This window comes from Dermacentor andersoni, chromosome 1 (genome assembly GCF_023375885.2).
Source record: "Dermacentor andersoni chromosome 1, qqDerAnde1_hic_scaffold, whole genome shotgun sequence".
NCBI classification, from domain to species: Eukaryota; Metazoa; Arthropoda; class Arachnida; order Ixodida; family Ixodidae; genus Dermacentor; species Dermacentor andersoni.
In genome coordinates this window covers 240,709,793-240,733,579 of record NC_092814.1, presented here as the reverse complement: position 1 = coordinate 240,733,579, position 23,787 = coordinate 240,709,793, and positions in this window count along the sequence as shown.

Sequence of the window (23,787 nt, the reverse complement as noted above, 5' to 3'; positions counted from 1 at the left end):
AAAGCTTTAACACTGAGAGTCTTTCTTCACATTTCGTTAAACATACTTTAAAAGACTGACGCATTGCTGAGGAGATGCTGCTACCGCATATAACTTCGCAAGCTGGCACATCTTTTACTGCACTACAACATATCTCACAACTGAAGTTCAATTATGTGAACAGCACCTTGGTCAAGCCGCATCACCTGGACAACAGCCCCATCCAAAGTTTTCGGGAGCAGGGGGCAACCCCCCAGCAATGCTGAAGCCTAGCCTCCCCACCTACCCCTAAATTGTCATTACCAGAGTTCTGTTACCCACATCATTAGAGGTTTCTTTCGGGTTGCCTCTACCTTTTCACTTAGAATTTTATTGTAGCTAAAAGCTTACAGCATTGTTGGTGCAGACATGCACAGCTTTTAATTCATATATTCACTTTATTCTACAAATCCTGGCAATAGGAGGACGCGCATTAGAAGCACCAGCGGCGGCTACCTCATCTGTAATTTTTAACTTCAACATTTATTTATTTATTTTATTTTCACTGTGAACACTATGCACAAAGACAGTATATTTAAATATACTATACACAGAACAATGTTTATTATATTTTTTTCGGGAGAAGGAGGTAGCCAACGAACAATTATTTCTAATGGCATGAATAGCCTATGTCTAGTGATTGAGTATGTTGCTGTATGTTCACCTCGCTTCAAATTGCTTTGCATACGTTTTTGATCCTGAAAAAAACCTGCAGACTTCAGTGACCCCTTCGGCAGAGTATTTTATTAACGGCGTGTGAAATGTACATTAATTATATGTGTCTCAGTATTGCTTCTCTTTCCCGTAGGCAATGCTAACAACTCATGTAAAAAAGAACTGTTCTAGTAATTTACAGCATTTATTAGGGATGGAAAAATCGCCACTTGCATGCAGAGGTCATATGTATATAATTCGCAAAGTAAGCGAAAAGAGGCCAAGACAGATTCACTCGAAATCAGATTCAATAGCAGCCATGCGCTGCAGCGCTTACACTCGGACTCAAAGTAAAAAAAAAATGAGGCTGCAGTTTCGCCGGAAAGGCGAAGCAGTATTAGTGATAGCGAAGTATAAAATCATTACACGAAGGAAAATTCTTACTGAATAAATCTGTGTAAGGACCGCACCCACAACTTGATAGCCAATATTGAAAAAAAGAAAATCCAACCGAGAAGCAATCGCGTTCGGTGCACTGACTCCGACCACCCGCAACAGCGAATTTTCGCGCGCAGCGTACTTTGGCGTGTCGCTACTACATGGCGAGAGGAGGCGATCGCGCTGGTTTACTGTGGATTTTATGCACGTAGTTGGAAAAGTTAGTTCAAATGGCCAGGTGCCATGTAAGGCTCGTCAAAATCGCCACAAGAAAGTGTGGCCCTTACACGAGTCCTTACGTTAGTTATATGGGTCATATAAATTGTAGTAAACATTCACTCATTAAAATAACAAGCATAGTGTGTAATGCATGGATCATGTGAACCTGTAAATATCTCACTGGATGACTACAAGCACTCGCTGTCACAATGCTGGCATTATGAAGTACGCCGGCAGCGAGAGCGAACGGTTCGTACAGCCGCGCGATTCACCGCGACACCGGAAATTAGATTCATCATCATTTGGCCGTTACTGTTATACTGTTATAGCAATTATATGGACACTCCAGGCGCATTTCTGCCGTCGGCGTCACCGTGAGGTTCCGTATAAAGTCCAAGGGAGATAAAATCGTCGGCGCGCGCCACATGCTGTAGGTGCGAGTGAAAGCGTGCGAGGGTGAGCCGGCGATCACGGCGGAAAGCGGGGACGACGCGCGCCGCCTTCCGTCGCGCGCAAGCTTGCTTCGGAGGGACTGGCCGCTCGAGGCACTTTGCGTATATTCGCGGGCTACTTTCACGCTCGGAAAAACACTTTATGTAGCACGTATTGAGGAACAGTAAGCTGTATCGGGAGTTTTTCATGTCGCGCTACAATTTTCTCATTTACACTTTTCATCTAATTCTAATATTTGAGAAATTGATTAAATAATTAAGACTAATTATCTAATTAGACGGAATGCAAAAAATAGTTTGAGTATCTCCAAGCGACGGAAAACAACATTATCTTTGTTCTGTCCGACTACGTGGCATTTGCATATTTTTAAACTCTGGCTAAAGTTAGTTGGGACACCCTGTATAATATCTGTGGGGTTCGGAAAGATGAAGACTTTCCGCCTATGATACACCGTTTACATGCCGTAAGCAATGATTGTTACACAAAGGTTTTATTTTATGCTTGAATACACACTCTAAACAAATGTCCAAGGCATACAGATGCCTAATGTTACACAATTTATCCATGTTATGTTTAGGTCCTGTGTACAAAGAACAATTAAATTCTAGCTCCACTTATTAGTTTATATATTTTTCTCTTGCAAGTGCCCTATGTCTGGGACAGGGCAGGAAGAGTTATTACTTGAGTAGCACTACTGCATTTGACACCTTGCGGGCCTTGGATGAACTGGGTTCGCCCACGCATTTCCGGTAAAAACGGCCAAGGACGAACTCATTACATCTGCAGCACTTTGCATTTTGGACGAGCCTAGTTTTGTCTCGGTGCTTAGTCGTGCTTTTGGTGTATAGCAGCACGCAATCCATGAGACTGCAGTTCAAGCAGAAGCGAATTTAGTTTTCCTGCGGAGGTAAAACATGTTAGAAACTGGGGTCCCTAAAAATATTTTGGTCATTTTCACTCAGAATTCGAGATATAAAAGCGTGGCATGGAAGGGGTTAATTCATAAACAAATGAATACCAATGACTCAATGAGCCAATGTACAGCATCAAAGGTAAACTATGCCACCTTGAGATGAAATGACCCAGTGGTTTCTCTTATTCAATGCAGTCACTGCATTGTTAAAAATCACTATATTGTTAAACAGTGGGATTACAATGCACAATATAGACCATATTGCAGTACAGGTTTCTAAAGATAGCAGTGCAGATCAAGGCAGAAGAAAACGACGCTTTTCGATCATGAACATTATACGTGCACGAGTCCCAATTTATATGTTTTTCATTTATGTAATGTGTATCCATATGTGCATCTTTTTGGAGTCAACATTATAATTGTATGTGATGCACTTACAAGGTTGTCAGTGTGTGCTACATTAAAATACTTAAATTCCCAATGCATGCATCTGCAGTGCACATGCAACTCTCTTTTTCATTACGGCATCACAGTCAAACATCAATCGTTTTCACATTGTTGCTTCCAGTCACACCATAAAAGAAGAAAAGTGGTTATAGTGCTAGAAGGGAGAGGGAATGATACATTGCGCAATGCTAAATTAATGCACTTAATTAGTATTCCAAAATGAAAAATAAGGGTAAATAAGTATAAATAAAGGAAGTGGCATATGTAATTTGTCATTTAGCCAGCTAGTCCAAACATTCATACTCATTTAATCAAGTTTTGAATTTTAGTGTGCGAATATATGTGCACATAATTTTACCATGCAACTTCATTTGAGTACCTATATATGCATCTCAATAACATACTTTTGAATTCCTCTTGCTCACTACTGTGGAGCCCAAAGATATCGTGACACATTTGCATGCAGCTGCTCCCATTAGCCCAGATAGCTCATGCGATGAAAAGCTGGCGGGTTTATACTGCATAGAAAGTGAGTATAGATGCGAGCATATGAAATAATATGATGCCCTTTAACACTGTCCTTTTATCGGCAGGAGCGCGCGTGTGCAGCCTAATGAAAGGCGACGAATAAAGGTGGCAACGCTGCAGCGCAGTTATTGTGCCGCGCCGCTTGCCTCGTTTTTCTTCGAACAATCCGCTAGCCGAACAATGATCAAATCTCCCCAGCTGCTATCGCCGTGCGTGGAGTGCGTGAGCGCGTCCTAGCACAATGGCACGCTTATCGATGACACGTTCTGCTTATCTCGCGGTGTTTCCTTTCTGTCAGCACAACCTCTCCGGTGTCTGTCGTACGAGACAACGATACGCAATCGCGACAGCATATCCCATTCGAGCCTCTCCTTGCGTAGCCGCTGCTGCAGCAGGAGACCACGTGCAGCGCGCAGCATGATCGCTTGAACAGCAAGCTCGACACGACTTCCGTTCCCGAGAATGGTGTTACGGGGTTACACCATGGTCTTGAGTTTTAATGGCGAACATCAGCGGCCAGTTTGGGAGCAACTTTCTACCAACGCTCTCTGGTCTGTCAGAAGAACGCTTATTGGAGCCGACAGCTGGAAGGCGCAAGCAGTATTTTCCGTCCTCCATGGGCAGCGCCTACAGCGCGCGAGCTATAGGCGGCAGGAATACCGTAAATAAATGGGCACGGCAACTTCGCACTCGCACGCACACATATGGCCCGATCTGTACGTGCACTAGTAAGGCTTACAATATAGTTTCAGAATATATCTATATGAGGCTTGCGCCGGGGCGCAAGTTCCACCGTTTTGTCTATGATTTCGAGCGTGGAGAAATTAAGGAAACAAAATGATTTCGAGGAAGTGGAATGTCACATGTTGCCACAGTCTGTTTTGCGTACACGGGCGTTTTCTCTCTCACTCTATCTTTCTCTCTCTCTGAGTGTTAATATCAATCTACAGTATTGCGGTTGATTTGTACAGCAGAAGCGTTCCGTGTATCAAAAACAGGTTGATGTGACGTGTATACCACGCGCAAAAATAAAAGTAAGTGATCGGCTCTGGATTCCCAGAACTAGGATAAAATCCGATTTACTGCCCAAAAATTAAGCGCACCCTCCCTGATCGGGGAACTGTACAAGATAGCACTGCATGGCGGTAGGCGTGGTGCGGAATCTGTTATGCGTGGTAATGACGTGTGCGAGGGTTATGCTGATGTATGCGTTATTTATTTACATATGCGGGAGTACGAGCAGAGAGATGCACATATTTACATTGCCGAACATATACATCGCGTACCACACCGACCGCCATTTAATACTACGGCTATGTTTGACGATATCTTAAGCGATATTCGAAATTAGAACGTGGGAAATATTGACTAAGCAATAAAAAAATGGCCGCGCAGCATTAAATCAATGAGAATAAAACTTGTCACAAGATGTATGCAGTGAAATATAAGCAGGGTAATGTCATCAGCAATTTCGATTACATAGTAAAAGCAGCAGAAGGCTTCTCTGACCTGTACAATACCCAGAGCAGCCACGCAACCTACATCGGAAGTAGTTAATTATGAACAGGGTACTGGCTCCTTCTATATTATTAGCACTGGAGTTAGAAGGGCCTTGCAAGAGATGTCCCAGGGAAAAGCAGCAGGAGATGGAATAACAGTCGATTTAATCAAAGAGTGAGGAGATATGCTTGAAAAGCTTAATTTCCGGCCCTTTATACGCAGTGCCTCACGGCTTACTAGAGAGCTGGAATGCCAACATTATACTAAGCCATGAGAAGGGAGATGTTAACGAATTGAATAATTATATACCCATTAGCTTGCTTTCAGTATTGTATAAAATATTCACCAAGATAATTTTCAATAGAATCGGGGCAACACTTGACTTCAATCAACCAAGGGAACAGGCTGGCTTCAAGAAGGGATATTCTACAATGAATCACGTCCATGTCGTCAATCAGGTAGTTGAGAAATCTGCGGAGTACAATCAATCTCTCTATCCACGGCTTTCATAGATTATGAAAATGCATTTGATTCGGTAGAGATACCAGCAGTCAGGGAGGTATTGCGTAATCAAGGAGTACAGAAGGCACAGGTGAATATCTTAGGAAATATCTACAAAGATTCCACAGCTATCGTGTCTCTTCACAAGAAAAGTAGCAAATTACTTATCAGAAAAGGAGTCAGGCGCAAGGAGACACAATCACTCCAATCCTCTTCATTGCATGCTTAGAAGTTATTCAAGCTATTTGACTGGGAAGGCTTAGGAGGAAGGATCAACGAGTAATATCTCAACAACCTTCGTTATGCAGGTGACTTTGTCCTGTTCAGCAACACTGGGAATGAATTGGTTACAGCAATATTAGCTCTGTGTTTGGCTGGTTAAGCTCTGCACCACCAGGTGGCTGGATCGTGCGAATCGATCGAGTAGCGGGAGTCCGGCACACCATCTACGCCGACGACGTTACGCTATGGGTACCGGGAGGAAGCGACGGACACATCGAGACAACGCTGCAAGAAGCGGTCAACGCCATCGAGGAGCAGCTGGGCGGGTCTGGACTCGTTTGCTCTCCGGCCAAGTCAGAACTGCTGGTGATTCCACCGACAGGAGCGGGCAGGAAAAGAAAGAATATGGAAGTCAAGTACGAGCGGCCCAAGATCACGGTCAAGACAGCGGGAGGACAAGTAATACCGGAGGTCGAGAAGATTCGAGTGCTCGGGCTGCTCATTCAGCGAAACCGAGTCAACGGTGAAACGGTCAACAAGCTCGCGGGCAAAGCGGCCGCGGCAATGAGACTCATCAAGAGGGTGTCCAACAGAAGAGCGGGGATGAAGGAGTAGAGCCTGACTAGGCTCGTTCAATCCTTCGCAGTTAGCCACATAACGTACGTGGCCGCCTTCCACAACTGGAGGCCGAGCGAACGTAACGAGATAGACGCGACCATACGCAAGGCGTATAAGGCGGCACTCGGCCTCCTCGGGAGCACGAGCACCGAAAAATTCATGGCGCTGGGAGTCCACAACGTGCACGCTGGACGAAATAGCCGAAGCACAGAAAACAGCGCAACTCGAGCGTCTCTCTGAAACGAGAACCGGAAGACAGATACTGCGGGACCTTGGCCTCGAGCCGAGGGAAGGCAAGCAGCAGAAAGACGTACCTATACCGGATAACATCAACAGAAAGCTCAGGGTCTGCCCGATGCCGAGGAACGTGAACCCCGAGCACAACAAGGAGCGGAGGTTGGCGAGGGCCAGGGCTCTCGTGGACCTCCACGCCAGAGAAGAAGGCGCCGTCTACGTGGACGCGGCGGAGTATCGAGGGAGCAGCGACGCATACGCGGTGGTGGCTGTCGGGGCATCGACGGGTGCAACGAAGACCGCGGCGAGCGTCCGGACTCGAGAGGCGCACCGGGCGGAGGAGGTGGCCATCGCCTTGGCCGTCTCCGACCCCGGATGCACTACAGTGTTGTGTGACTCTAGAACGGCAGTGAAGAACTACGCCAAGGGTAGGGTATGCAGTGAGGCTGTGCGCATACTGCGCAAGGCCGAAGACATCGGACGCAAAAGCGCTGTGGTGATCAAGTGGTTTCCGGCCCACATGGGCAGTGACGTGTCGGAACGCGGGAACGTGAACCACAACGAGACGGCCAACTCGGCCGCGCGAGGACTAACCAACCGCGCAGCTGCAAGCACGGCCGACTCGGAGTGTTGGTCGCGGTGCAGTGCCAAGGACAAGATGACCACCTTCAACGAAATAGTGAAGTGGTACAGACTTAACAGACAGACTATGTCGCCACCTCACCCGGTGCTTACCCGGAAGGAGGCAGTGTTATACAGGCAATTACAGACGGGGCCTCTGCTCACCCCGGTGCTAGCTAAGCACGTGTGTCCGAGCGTGTACGCGAGTGACGTGTGTAGACTGTGCGCTAAGGAGAGAGCCACCGCGGCTCAAATCCTTTGGGACTGTAGTATAAATCCACGAGAAGCCAGCGAGAAGACGACGATCCCGCCGCAGCTAGAGGCTGCAACGAGGAGCTATGACCAAGATACACAACTCAAGGCCGTCCAGCAGGTCTCGGCAGCTCTAGAGAGGCAGCGACCACGCGAAACCGAGGAGAAGGGGGGCAGCACCCCCAGGAAGGGGGCGGCGGCCCTCTCGGATCCGCGGAAGTAGCGAGGAACCAAGACCTCGAGCAGCACAATGCACGAGACTGACGTAGTGGCCGCGTCGCGGTAAAAGCTTGTCCTCCCTGCGTGGAGGGAGCCTAACCGACTCTGCAGGCATTTTCGCTAAAGTTGTTCTCTCTCTCTCTCGATCAGGCCGCTCACGTACATCTACGCTAAAGCTCCTTCATCAGAACGGTAGTGGCTTTAATTTCTCCTTTTATCCCCTTTCACCCTTTCCCCAGCACAGGGTAGCCCGCCGGTACTTACACTAGCTAACCTCCCTGTCTTTCCTCCCCTTTTGTCTCTCTCTTTAGTTTATGGCCTGGGGTTAGCGGAATACCAAACACGCTCGGCGCTGCGACAGAATGCTCGCAACTCAGACTCCGTGGATAGCTCTCATGCACTTGGAATCGACTGCCAGGTGGCTGGCGGAGAGGCTGGAGAGGTTTCGCGCGCTGCAGCTCCAAGACAACCGGCAATAGTCTACACGACGTTACATCATGACGCAGAGCGAGTGAAGGCAGAGCTTAGCCCCTATCACTCGGCGAACCAATTGAGGAGTCTTAGGAATGGCCGTACGGGGTGACAACGTGCCAGCTATTTCAGCCCGCTGCACGTGTTCCCAACCAACCGGACGGGGCGCACTTCAGAGAACTGCGAATAACCGGCAGCCACGTGGCGCGGGGTCAGCTCAGGAATGTGCTACCCGCCAGCGCCACCGTTGACGGAGCAGAGTTCTACGAAGCCCTCTGACGTCGGCTCCGGACCTTTACACGTGTGTGTGTGCAACACAAGTATGTGAGCCCGCCTCCTCCAAAAGGGCGGGTCATCTTCGGTGACGTCGAACGGTGACGTCGAACGATGACTGGACGAACGTTTCCGTTCGCTTGGAATCAAGGCGGAGAAGTGCTTATAAGCAGCGGTTGTCGGCTGCGTGTGCGTGCTCGTTGTCGTGCTCGTCGTAGTGAGCTGTGTGCTCGTTGTCATGCTCGAAATGTACTAGTGAGCTGTGTGCTCGTAAGCTGTTTGCCGTATGTTAGTCTTGCGGGCTCCATTTGGGAGTCACGCTAGACTGCCATTGTATCTTGCTTAATATGTAAATAATGTAAATAAATCCTGTTCACCGAGTTCCTCTCTACGACCTTCAACTCCTTCGAATGGTGGCAGCGGCGAGATCGTCCGACAACTCCTACAGGAGATAAATCATGGCTATGGAGGAGGGTAACTCGTAATCGTCCGTAGTTCTCTTAATATGGGGCGCTTCACTTAAATTGTGGCACGAATATGTTTTACTGTAGGTGTACCCTACGTGTCTACAAAATTTGACCAAGCCGTTTAGGGGCCTTTTAATGCACAAGCAGAGAATCCTTTCGTTTTGAGTCCCCTTTAGTCACCTTCCAACCTCACTGGTCGGGTGTTTGTGAGGGCGTCCCATACGCTTGCTATCCGAGCCTATAAATAGTATACCCTTTTAGTACAGGCTTAGGCATTTCTGGCCTAGGTTTAACGCCTTCTATATACGTATGACGTATGGGCAACGGCGAAAGCGCGGGCGGGCTCGTAGAATGGTTTGCGCCGGCGAACCTATTTTCATCGCGGACAATGGCTCCGGACGTACTCCGTACGTACTCAACGTACTCCGGACGGCAGCTGTCAGCCGCGCATATAATGGGCTCAAACTGCGCACTCTCGCCCTGTATTGAGAGAGGGGTTTTCTGGCTTCACGTGAAATCTTTCGACCGACAAGCCATATAATGCTACACTTTAAACCGCCGAGCCACACCGCATTTATTGATGGGATGAGTCACTCGGTGCACCGAATGAGACGAAGGGAAAATGAAAAGGATTGTTATAAACTGCATACGACCTCTGTTTATGTTCTCTGCGAACGCTAGGCTTAGCGTTTCGTGAATGGGCCGCGCTGGAACGCTCACGAAAGGCTTGTAAGACCTGTTGCACCGCTACTTGTGCGCGAATTCGACGCCACAGATGGATAGCGTTGATATAGCTTCAGTGGAGAAAGCAGTAATCTCGCAGATATTCGCGTTCTTTCGTCGGCGCATGGCAGGCTTTTTCATCGGCTTACATTCATTGGTAACGAACAGCACCGCGCCCCATTTCCTGGCGGCCAATACCGCCGAAAGAGTGGAGAACCATATAACGAAATTCGGATCCCCTTCAATATAGCGAGGTTCTACTCTCTCTCTCTCTATTTCTATCTCTCTCCCCTTCTCTCTCTCTCTCTCTCTCTCTCTCTCTCTCTCTATATATATATATATATATATATATATATATATATATATATATATATATATATATATATACAGTCATATCATGAGAAGCCAACAAACACTGACACCAAGGACAAAATAGGGGAAATTACTTGTGCTTAATAAATGAAATAAAGTAACGATAAATAATGGAAATTAAAGTGGATGAAAAAACAACTTGCCGCAGGTGGGAACCGAGCCCACAACCTTCGCATTTCGCGTGCGATGCTCTACCAATTGAGCTACCGCGGCGGTGTTTCCCCATCCACTTTCTTGGTTATTTATGTGTACTGTAGAACCCTGGGGTTCACTCCCAGGGTTGATTGTACTTCGCCAATTCTATTGGCGATTATTTTGGTAAATATTTTATATAATACTGGGAGTAAGCTAATGGGCCTATAATTTTTCAGTTCTTTAATGTCTCCCTTTTTGTGGACTAGTATAATGTTTGTATTCTTCCAGTTTTCTGGGACCCTGGCAGTCGATAGACACTTCGTATAGAGAACCGCCAGTTTTGTTAGCATTATGTCTCCTCCATCTTCGATTAAATCGACTGTTATTCCATCCTCTACTGCCGCTTTTTTCCGTTTCATGCCTTGCAAGGCCCTTCTGACCTCATCTCTATAGCTATAGGAGGAGTTTCTGTATAGGTGAAGATGGCCGAAGCAGACTTCTGGATTGTTATAACCAGTCATGGAATGATGGCGTCGTTCCTGAGCGGTGGAAGTCCAGCCGCTTGATACCACTCCTGAAGCCTGGAAAGTCGCCACTTGACCTAGCGTCCTACCGACCCATTGCGCTGTCCAGCTGTGTTGCGAAGGTCATGGAAAGAATGATTCTCACCCGCCTAGAATGGTACCTCGAGCGCCACAACGTATACCCCGAGGCCATGGCTGGTTTTAGAAGAGGCCGTTCCTCTATTGACAACGTCATCGACCTAGTCACGTCTGTACAGCAAGAAAAACACCACAAGCGTATATCGGTTGCACTATTCCTCGACGTGAAAAGCGCCTATGATAATGTAACGCATGAAGCCATCCTTGATGCCCTGGAAAATAATGGAATTGGTGGACGCATGTTTCGGTGGATTCGGAGCTATCTATTCAAAAGATCCTTCTTTGTGCACAGTGCAGATGGCCGAACTGCTGACCATTACACTTGCCGTGGCGTCCCTCAGGGTGGGGTTCTTAGCCCCACTTTGTTCAACCTTGCAATCCTTGGACTTGCCGACGTTCTACCACATACAGTAAACCTTTCCATGTATGCTGACGACATATGCATATGGGCCTCGGCAGTTACACGTCTCCAGGTGCGTGCACGGCTCCAAAAAGCAGTGACCCTAACATCATCGTACCTGCGTGCTCAAGGCCTCAGCATTTCGAGCGAGAAGTGCGCCTTAATCGCTTTTACCCACAAGCCCATGACCTGGTACCCCATTTCTATTGACCACCAACCAATTTCCTACGCAAAACCTCACCGATTCCTAGGCGTTATTATAGACAGAGACCTTTCATGGAGCCCCCACATCTCATACTTGAAGAAGAGGCTTACTTCTATCTCTCATATACTAAGGTTTCTTGCCGGTAAAACGTGGGGCACATCCGTGGCATCTATGCTTCAGCTATACAGGACGCTCTTCCTAGGATACTTGCGATACAGCACACCAGTGCTGTCCAATGCTAACAAAACTAACATCCATGTCCTACAGAGCATTCAAGGCCAAGCCCTTCGAAAATGTCTGGGGCTACCTCGAAATGCTTCAACCGTGGCAACAATTGCAACCGCGAGAGACCACCCAATAAGGACCTATATAGATATCGACGCACTCCGGGCGCATGTTCGCCATATATCCAGAGTCCCTGATCACCATCTCGCTCGCTTGCCTGGGAAAAGACCCAAGGCAGCGTTCTCCAGATCAATTGCGGCTAACCGGCATTCTTTGTCTTTGAGGCACTCACCCGCAACAAGAACGCCATCCCCTATGTGGTGCTTGAAGAAGCCTCCTGTGTACCTTGCTGTTCCAGGAATAGTGAAGAAAGCTAGCCTGACCACCACGGCTCTCAAGCAGATCACATTGGAGCTTCTGCATTGTTCATACGCTAACCGAATTCATGTTTACATGGATGGTTCCGTCTCGGAAAATTCTACGGGTGCCGTTGTTCTACCATCTCAATCGGTCGTCATCAAGTTTAAGACTTCACACGTAACGACATCTGCAGGTTCCGAACTGGCTGCTCTCCGCGCTGCTGTCGAATACATTGAAAAAGAACCGCCCAACAAATGAGCAATATTTTGTGACTCGAAAGCAGCCCTCCAGAGCTTGCGAAGTTTACGACGTGGCAATTATGAACAGCTGGTTTCACAAATCAACGAAACCTGTCATTGCGCTTCTGAACGAGGACATGATATCATATTTCAGTGGCTGCCGGGACATTGTGGCGTCGTTGGTAATCACCTCGCCGATGACGCTGCCCGACGTGCCCAGGCTGGCTCACCGACACAGAGTCGACGCTGCAAGAGAGCTCCGCAGTCTCGCTCATACCATGACGTTAGATAGCTGGCATACACCACAGAACTCCAAGTGTCGTTTATACAGCCTCGACCCATCACTGAAACTTAAATTACCAGCGAACCTTCCACGACGTGGCGCAACACTGATGTGTCGGCTGTGGGTAGGAGTAGCATTCACCAACTCCTACAGCTATCGTATTGGAATGGCGGATTCACCAATGTGCGCTAAGTGCAAGTGTGAAGAGACCATCAGTCACCTCCTGTGCCACTGTTCTCGCTTCGATAATCAACGTGAGACTCTCCAGTGTGACTTAAATAGACTGGATGACAGGCCATTTACGGAAGCGAAAATCTTGGGAGCCTGGCCTCCTTTCTGTTGGAAATAAAGATATGTTCAATTCAATTCAATACAGTTCATTAGCCCAGAAAACAGTTCGCGCGCTTTTTCGCTACCTGAGGGCAACAGACTTGAGTGTCCGACTATAGACATCCTACACCTAAGTTCTCTCTCTCTCTCTCTCTCTTTCACTCTCCTTTCCCCTCCCCACGTGTAGGGTAGCAAACTGGACTCAGTCTGGTTAACCTCCCTGCCTTTCCGTCTTCCCTTCTCTCTCTCTCTCTCTCTCTGTATACTGTTCATTATTGTTTCTAGTAGAGTACTCCTGAGTCCTCTGGGTACTGTACAGGTCACTATAGAATTCTTCCGCTGCTTTTATTATACCTTCGAGATTGCTGATGATATTACCCTGCTTATCTTTCAGCGCATACATCTTGGTTTGTCCTATGCCAAATTTGCTTCTCACTGATTTCAGGCTGCGTCCATTTTTTACGGCTTCTTCAGTCTTTCTCACGTTATATACTTTCGATCACTTATTTTCGCTTTGTTGATCAGTTTTGACAATTCTGCGAATTCTATCTTATCTCTTGAGTTGGACACTTTCATTCTTTGTCGTTTCTCTATTAGGTCCTTTGTTACTTGGGAGAGCATGCCTACTGGTTGCCTTGGTGCCTCGCCTCCCACTTCAGTTACTGCCTCTGAAGCCAGCCTCGTTACGGTTTCATTCATTACCTCTATGTCATCATCATCATCATCTCTCTGTTCTAAGGCTGCATATTTGTTTGCAAGTACCAGCCTAAATTTGTCGGCTTTTACCCTTACTGCCTCTAAGATGACCTGTTCTTTCTTGACCAATTTTACTCTTCAAATTGAGGTGAATCCTAGCCCTCACTAACCTATGATCACTGCACTTTACCCTACCTATCACTTCTACATCCTGCACTATGCTGGGATCGGCAGAAAGTATGAAATCAATTTTGTTTCACCATTAGGGCTTTTCCAGGTCCGCTTTCTGTTGCTACGTTTCCTGAAAAAGGTGTTCGTTATTCTCAGCTTATTCCTTTCTGCGAATTCTACCAGCATCTCTCCCCTAGCGTTTCTAGAATCGACGCCGTAGTTGCCAGTTTCCTGTTCACCCGCCAGCTTTTTCCCCACTTTTGCTTTGAAGTCACCCATTATATACTGCATACCGAGTTTGCACTTTTCTCATCGCTAATTAAACATCTTCATAAAACTGATCTACTTCATCGTCGTCGTCAGTGGATGTTGGAGCGTGGGCTTGTATTACCTTTAATCTATACCTGTTATTAAGTTTGATTACGACTACTGCTACCCTCTTGTTAATGCTGTAGGATTCGTTAATGTTGCCCGCTATGTCCTTATTGATTAGGAATCCTACCCCATATTGCTTCTCATCAGGGAGACCTCTATAGCAGAGGACATGGCCGTTATTTAGCAATGTGTAAACCTCGCCAGTTCTAATCTCACTAAGGTCGATAATATCCCGAACAATGTCTGATAGTTCCTCAAAGAGTCCTGCTAAGCTAGCCTCACTCGAGAGGGTTCGGGTGTTAAACGTTGTAAGGGTCAGTTTCCATTTTCGGTCTGTCCGGACCCAGAGATGGTTAGCACCCTCTGCTGCGTTACAGGTCTGACCGCCGCGTTGGTCAGGTGCTCCGCAGCTGCTGGGGACTGAGGGCCATTTGGTAATTCAGTGAGTCATGAGGGAGGGAGTGGCCGAATACTGCACCAGGGAGGCCAATTCCTGTTCTGGTGAGGGAGTGTCTTTGTTCAAGTTTAGTGGGCCTTCTTAATTTGGTTGTACCTGAATTAGTATAGCCTCACTCGCTCTCGGCATCTTTCGCCGGTGTCCGGCGTCACTCCGAGCCTGCAGGTGTAGTGCACTGGAGCATGTCAAATTTAAAAAAAACGGGGGGGGGGGGGGGGGGATTTGAACTTCCGACTACCGCAACCGAGCATTCGCCATAGCCCAGTAAGATAATCCCGCAGGCGGCTAGGCTACCTTGTCGCCGAAAAGTACGGCCCAGAGGGCCCTAGATGCCTAAGCGATGCACTGATCGTCATAGGTTGCACGATATAGAGTCAATTCTCCGTGGTCCTAACCTCTTGTTTTCCGAATCTCACGCTTGCACGCGGTCTTGAACGCGCCTACGTACACGATATATTTTCGCTGAATTTGAACAGCACTTAACACTTGTGTGTAAAAATAAAAAGGGGAAAAGTACATGCAGTGGACTCAATTATTAAGGCGCAACCGGTTAAACCGATTTTTTGGATATGAGTAACAATATGAATTTTTGGTTTGTTTTCCAAAATACCAATGGGAACAGCAACCTCCGCTAATTCGGTTAAATTCTGTAGCCGCCATTGATGACTGCTACTTGGTTTAGCGTGAGGCACGGATCACAGACTTGGCGGAGGCGACCAGGGGCGTAGCTATAGCGGGGCAGAACACACCGGGCACGTGCCCCTCCCGCTCACAAAGCCCAGCAATACTTTTGCTAATACTAGAGTTGGTCGTAAGCTGTCAGAAACACAACATGGTGCATATAATCACGATTCATAATTCATTGTTATGTCGGGGTAGAACAGCAGCCTAGAAACTTTATTGCGGCTTTTGACAAAAGAGCCCCGCTGAGTAATAAAATACACTGGCATGTGAAACTATATTGTAGTATGATGTTATATTTATTATACAAACTATAGTTATTCCTAGAATAAAGTTTTTTCCTGTCAAGCTGCTTCATTTCATCAGAAATCTTGCATCAGATCGTATCCTGCATATGGCATCGCAGAAAATAAGTTCGTTTCGCTTGAAAACCCCCCTGTTGCTGCGAAGGCAGATTTCAACATTAGCTAACACGCTAGAATTGGTGTAAGAAGGTTATTGTTAGACAGTTTGCCACGACTGCGCATGCATGCGTGGAGTTAGCGGGTTCCGGTATTAGTTTACCGGAACGTTCCGTATTTGCGCAACAACATGGTAGAACCGAGGCTTGCCCGCTTCGATCCTAATTACGAAGTGGTGAATATAAGGAAGTTCGGCTCCCCCCTTCAAAATAGCCCGCTTCGATCAATAGCCCACTTCGATCCCAATTCAGCCGTGATGCTTGCTCTTCGGTAACTGTTTAAAGAAGCTACGCTAGCTACGCAAAATCAGCTTGCACAAGCGATATGGCCGACATAATTTTCGTAACAGAGTAGAGTCGCCAGACATCATTAACGAAAAAGTTTCAATTAATTTTTTTGGTAAACCCTGATGAAGGCCGCTCCATCGGTCGAAACCATTGAAGTTAAATGCTTGCAATATTTTGTTTACATTGTAGCGTCGCTCAAGTTTTGTTACGTTTGCAAGATAACCTGAAGAATTTCTCTCTGCTCACGCACACGCGCGCGCGCACACACACACACACACACACACACACACACACACATATATATATAAATAAATATATATATATATATATATATATATATATATATATATATTATATATATATATATATATATATTACGTTTGCAAGATAACCTGAAGAATTTCTCTCTGCTCACGCACGCACGCACACACACACACACACACACACACACACATATATATATATGTGTGTGTGTGTGTGTGTGTGTGTGTGTGTGTGTGTGTGTGTGTGTGTGTGTGTGTGTGTGTACAGTAGAGCTCCCTTTAAGACGAATCGAAGGGATCATGAAAATTTGTTCGTCTTAGAATTAACAATAATTGGCAACATGACCAGGCGCATCCAAATACCTTACTTCAAAACGGTAAATGAATTACACAAAGCGTGGAGGGGGAAGACATAAAAAGCATTTATTTAGCTGATCTTGGTAAAAAAACTGTTTTCAATGGATACTAGCTCTAGCTTGGTTTCAGCCAGTCCGTGATGGATGTTTGGCACTTCTGTGCAAATCGGCGAGCAGCCACAAACTATGTAATCTCACTTAATGACCTTAAAAATTCTTATGTGCCTTCGTGCTGCTGGAAGAAGTTCACTATAGGCAGTTCAAGCAGTCATCTGCGGCCTTCTAGGTCATCGGTGCAGGCTTCGAGCTAGCGAAAGTACGACGAGCGTGCTGAGCGCGCGGCAAAGCAACGCCACCTAGAGGAAAGTCTAGGTAAGTCTGGGTGACGTTGAGCGAAGTGGGGAAGGAGAAGGAAGGTAGGCAGAGGTAAAACCCCTTAAACTTCGTAAAGCGCAGCGTCATGCTCTGAAGAATGCCGCCCCCTCCTCGCGCGCTCTGGTCGAGGCCTATAGCATATATTGAAAATCTGCAAGGCAGAGCGCCTTAGCAATCGCGGTTGAATGCAAGTGGTTGAAAGGCTGCCGGTGACAATGACTGACCCAGTACCAGCGCCGCAGGCGCGAGGAAGTCTGTCCGACGTACCTTCAGAGGCAAAGTTCTGACTGGTGTTGCAGTAGTCGCGGGCCGCTGTAGTGCTGAACCTAGCGTCACAAGTTGGCGGCTGGATGTAATTGTATTTATTCAATCGTGTTTTTCACTAATTGCAACAACGTGTTATTTTTTCTCATTATTGGCGGCGCCTCCAGGAAACCAACGCGGCAACGGGGACACCAAAGCTTTAACCGTGACTGCTCCGTGGGTTGGGTACGCCGCGTCGCCATTGGCCTAATGGCATCACGTGGGTCCTCGCGTCGGCTTCGTTTGTTTACAGTCGCGCTTCAGCGCCATTTTTGCTTGAGAAGTATCTGCGGAGTGGCGAGGAGCACATGTTGGCGCTGTTGCTCTTCTGTGTTGTTTTGGTTTGCGAACGCCTTGAACTTTTGTGGAAAGTGCGACGTCGCTTCACGGCATTTCTTATCACCATAACCTGCTGCGCCTTCGTATGCCAGAATAGTTTCAGCAAAGACAAGAAGCTCTTCTCGATACCGTCCAGTAAGCGCTACGGGTTAGGAAGAAAGAATGGATTCATCGAATTGGGAGGGGAACTTTAGACCAACATTCTCCGCATGACTATACGAGGTAGTTGCGAGTCTCTCATAGTATAGTCCTACGCGACGTGTACTTTGTTTATATAAGCAGCACGGTCGTATTTGGTGCGCTTAATCATATTGTACTCCAACAGGCTTGAATTCGCGGGCACGCGAGGCTGCGTGAGAAAACGTGATTACGAAACCTTTAGGACTCGGGGCATTCCTTTTGACAAAATTTGAGGCTCTAGTGTGAAAGCTCATCTTCGGAAAGCAACTCTCTGCATTTTGTGGTTACTAACTAGCCTTCTTTAGAGCGAATAGCTTTGTTTGCCTCTTTTGTTCGTGTTCGTCATTGGCGGTCGCCCGGTGGATTTGCGATAGAAAGGAAAAGTGTGCGTGCTCTCCCGAAACGGCGTTTGTCGCCGAACGACAGCATCATGTCTTTGAAACGCACGTGTTAATTCGTGTCAGCTTTAAAGTGTGTGCAGGTTAAGATGCGGCGGTGGAGCACTCGCAAAGAAAACGTGCGGTCGCCCGCCCATTCGCTGGCTGGCTCGGTCGTCGTTCCCTTACTCGTTCGTTCAACTGTTAGCTCGTCCGACCACTATGTCTTTGAGACACACGTAATGATACAACAAATGGTGCCTCAATATGAACGACTGCATCATTTCACTTACCGTAATTTCGGCCGCGTCATAGCGCGGCAATTCCTTTGCGCGGTCATCACTTCACTAAAGTCGTATCTCGCAAATGTTATTTCGGAGTGAGCGCAACCGTCCTCAATGCATGCACCTTAGTGCTACTCGGTTCGCGACAAGTAAGTCGACTTCGTGAACGGACGAGCTAACGCACGATCAAATGTTATTTGTGATGAGTCACTAACCTGAAAAAAATAATGCACTTGCTTGAGCCTGAATGAAGCGCTGTTACCGCTTCGCGAACGAATACTAAAAAAACAGATTTCATTTTCTATATACGCAGAATCCCGACTCGATGTTCGGCCTCGCGTATTTCTGTCGACTTTGAGGAACGAGAAACATAATAGCACCAGCGCCCATCTCTGAGCCTTTGCAAGATTGGCAAGCACGCACGTTGGCGGCACTGTAGCTTGTAATACTTTTTCGCACCTCAGAACAGCAATAAGGACGGTTAGGACGGCGCGGATTATTTAGGCTACTGAGGGCTTGCTGGAGGTCAGGATGTTGGCATTCGATCGTAAATGTGTTATTTATAACCATTTGCAACAAGGTTTTGCTACACGCACCTGACAAATGTTGCGTACCTAATTGTAGCGCATGCGATACATTCGTAATCGTTATGGCGCAGCGTTAGCGCTCGTTCAGATACTTTAAAAAATAATTATCAGCACAGGAAAAAAAATCTGCCGTCACTGAATTTGTATAACCGTCCGTATAGAAATCCTATGCTGAACACGAAGTTACTCGGAGCTAGAAAGCCAACACGAACGCCTAAAGCGCACCGCCTTGTTATGCGTGCATTCACTCGGCGAAAGGTGGTCTGGTACGCTCGAGCGCTGTAGGCGGCGCCACGGACGGGGAGGGAGCGTGAAAGGGAGGAGGAATGAAGGCGGAGGAAGAGAGTGTCGTTACTTTACGAAGTTTAAGGTGTTTTGGGCAGAGGGGCGCTGAGTACTTACTCCTCTGGCAGTTGCTACAGGTTTCGTTTGCGATACGGATGTACGGGGTTCGTCTCGCGATAACATCGTCCTCGCGTGCCGTACCCTGTGTGCGCGTGTGAAAGAGTGCGACGGTGAGCCGACGATGGCGGCTCAATCTCGCGTGCACAAAAGAGGGGAAGGGAAGCGCGCCGTCTTCCGTCGCGCGTATGGAACCGGCGAGGGAGAGGGATGTTGTACTACGGCCGCGCGTGGTCGCGCGTAAGGCCCCTTAAACTTCGTAAAGTAGCGGCACTCTCCACCGCCTTCACTCCTCATTTCTCTCTTTCACGCACCCTCCTCGACCGTGGCTCTGCCTACACTGCTCGAGCGTAGCAACGGCGCCAACATGCGCTCCTCGCCACTCCGTAGACGCTTCTCGAGCAAAAATGGCGCTGATGCACGGCGCGAGGGTCCACGTGATGCTATTAGACCAATAGCGACGTGGCGTCGGCCTCGGCCAGAGCGCGCGAGAAGCAGGCGGCATTCTTCAAAGCGTGGCACTACTTTACGAAGTTTAAGGGGCTTCAGTCGCGCGGGCTTTATCTTGAACGCAATCTGCTTTGGGGGCACAGTCTAGGTGGGCCGATGGCTTGTAACTTTGCGCACGCTGTGTTTTCACCGGTCAGTTTGCGTTGAAGCGATAGACAGCGCGAAGGACACTTCGCTCGCTGCTGCTGCCGCGATTCCTCACGCCAGCGTTTTGACAGCGAGCGTCCGCGGTCATCGAGTGTGATGTGTTAATGTTCGCCTGTGCATGCTGGCACCATGCTTGTTAATTTAGTTAGTAAGCGAATGTTTACAAGGGGGCGTTCAGCTCCAGCGGCTGCTGCGTATGGCGTGGCCGCGCGAGCCCTGTGTTCAATACGATCTGCGATGCGGACAGTCTAGGCGCATCGAGGGCCGATAGCTTCGTATGCGCTGTAGCACCCATACACTTGCGCGTCACCTGCGTTCACGAAGTGAAACGTCACTGTCTCTTTATTTCCTCTTGTTTCCGCCGCCGTCCGCGGGCGATGTGCACCGCAGGCCTCCAGTACGGTGCCTTGATGCGACGACCCCGGGCGCGGCGCATCGAGGCACCCTAGCCTCCAGGATTCGGAGCGGTGGCAGCCACTCCGAATGTCTGTCCGTCTTAACCGAAGATCACGTCTGAGGATTAAGCGGATTTTTTTGCCATTGAGTCTATAGAAAAGCAAACAAACGTTCCCACGTTGTTCGTTATATTCGAGAATTCGGCTTAACCGACTCGTCTTAACGAGAGTTCACTATATATATTTAACGGCAAGGTGGGTGTCACACCATCAAGTCTTCACAGTGCGTGGATGTCGCTTGCCGATGGCAAAGAGACGATATTATCCACATCATGGCATTGAATGGAGCTGAGTAAAATATTAAAACAAGATGACTTCCAAACAGGTTGTAGGCAGCTCCTTACAAATCGTCGTCTTTTTTGTTACTCAAAACACTTGCTTCGCCATTAAGCCGAATTGCTATGTACCAATATTAGAAATAGGGCGCCATTGCCGCTGATGTGTGTGCATACACAGCACATGCAGCACACAAGCAAGGACAAATGATAATGTGAATCTTTAGCGGTCGGGAAGTCTAACGCTTTTTATGGAGGACTGACTTTTGGAGGAGGGAGGAAGACGAGTTTACATTGTATTTGCATGGTCCCAAGTGCAGCAGGTTTCTCACCATGGAGGAAGAAAAAATATAGGGAGGAGCATTACGTCACACAGCCAAGCTTGGCGGGCGAACGCTCCGTGAAGCCACAGCACGTAGTGGCCCAACGCGTGACCTCTTTCGTCGAGATCACGGAGCAAAAATCGAAGTTTGCTGAGACGTTTGGTTTCCAGTAGCTATGCCAGTAGTTTTTATTCGGTGCGCGTTTGTTCGGCTGCCCTGCCATTCAGAGCGGGAACACTAAAGCCATTCGTGCACTTTGACATGTGATTAAGTGTTGGGCCACCAGGCTGGCTTCAATAGCGTTGCAGCATGCTCCCTCCTATCTTTTTCCTTCCTCCATGCTTCTCACTCAGGCACCAATACAGGGTCCTGAATATTTGGCTGCGCGTGTTCAAAAAAAAGATGTTGCACTCACCTATGCACTGTTCTTGCTCAAATTTTGCAGAACGATCGCATTTTGGCATCGACTTCGTTCACTTGCCACGATTAGTCACCTGTTTTTAAGACAAAAATAAGAAACTGTTTTCGTCTACACTCTTAAGCAAAATTTCACCCTTTAGGTCGCACACTCTTAAAACGGTTGCACCGTTTGGTGTTTATATTTGTCCAATATAGAGTGTCTGGTGTTATAGTGAGAATCTCTGATTTGTCCCACAACGATAATCGTCATCTGCCTTACTTGCGTTTCCTTTCTTGAAAACTCGGCGCTCGCTTCTTTCCTGTCGAGAATGCTGCGTCACACTGATAACGCGCATGCCGTTCGTAACTGGGAAGTACCGGGCTCGCAGCGTTAAAGAAAGGAAACGCGGGCAAGACAGATGACGATTATCGTTGTGGGACAAGGTAAGCCGCAAAGGGTGTAAATTTTTCTAAGAGTGTACACTCTAAGAACAGTTTACACCCTTTGGCGTGCCCCTTCTGCCACACAACGATAATCGTCATCTGCCTTGATGCGTTTCCTTTCTTAAACGCTGCGAGCCCGGTACTTTCCAGTAACGAACGGTACGCGCGTTATCAGCATATGATAGCATTTCCTGTCGGCAATGCTATCATGCTGATAACGCGTATGCCGTTAGTTACTGGAAAGTACCGGGCTCGCAGCGTTAAAGAAAGGAAACGCATCAAGGCAGATGACGATTATCGTTGTGTGTCAGAAGGGGCACTCCAAAGGGTGTAAACTCTTCTTACACTCTTAAAACGGTTGCACCGTTTAGGGTGTATATTTGTCCCACAACGATAATCGTCATCTGCCTTGCTTGCGTTTCCTTTCCTGAAAACTCGGCGCTCGCTACTTTCCTGTCGAGAATGCTGCATCACACTGATAACGAGCATGCCGTTCGTGACTGGGAAGTACCGGGCTCGCAGAGTTAAAGGAAACGCGGGCAAGACAGATGACGATTATCGTTGTGGGACAAGATAAGCCCCAAAGGGTGTAATTTTTTCTAAGAGCGTACACTCTAAAAACAGTTGCACCCTTTGGGGTGTATATTTGTCCCACAACAATAATCGTCATCTGTCTTGCCCGCGTTTCCTTTCTTTAACGCTGCGAGCCCGGTACTTCCCAGTCACGAACGGCATGCACGTTATCAGTGTGACGCAGCATTCTCGACAGGAAAGTAGCGAGCGCCGAGTTTTCAAGAAAGGAAACGCAAGCAAGGCAGATGACGATTATTGTTGTGGGACAAATATACACTCCAAAGGGTGCAAACTGTTTTTAGAGTGTAGACAAAGATACACCCCTTGGGGTGTATCTCTGCCACACAACAATACTCGTCATCTGCCTCGCTTGCGTTTGCTTTCTTGAAAACGCCGCGCCCGCTACTTTCCTGTCGGGAATGCTGTGTCATGCTGAACGCGCATGCCGTTCGTTGCTGGGAAGTACCGGGCTCGCCGCGTTAGAGAAACATGCGGACAAGACAGATGACGATTACTGCTGTGCGGCAAAAGGATGTAATTTTGATTAAGAGTGCGTACACTCTAAGAAAAGTTTACACCCTTAGGAATGTATATTTGCCACGCAACGATAATCATCATCTGTCTTGTCCGCATTTCCTTTCTTGAAAACGCTGCGCTCGTTACTTTCCTGTCGGGAATGCTATGTCAAGCTGATAACGCGCACGCCGTTCGTTACTGGAAAGCACCGGGCTCGCCGCGTTAACGAAAAAAAATGCGGACAAGACAGATGATGATTATCGTTGTGTGGCAAATATACACCCCAAAGGGTGCAACTGTTTTTAGAATGTAGCCCTGGCAGAGACTTTTGTCGCCACCTGCCGTCATCTGCAGAAAGCAGCGTTTAAGGGAGGGCTGCCGCGTGTTGTCCGGTCCCGGAACAGGCGACTGCCCTCCCTGAAACGCTCCTTTCTGCAGATGACGACAGGTGGCAAAACAAGTTTATGCTTGCGCTGTCGCGGCTGCAGCTTGCTTCCCCATAAGCGCAGGCAAATTTCCACTTTTTTTTCTTAGAAACCAGGCAACTAACTGCGCCAATCTTTACACGA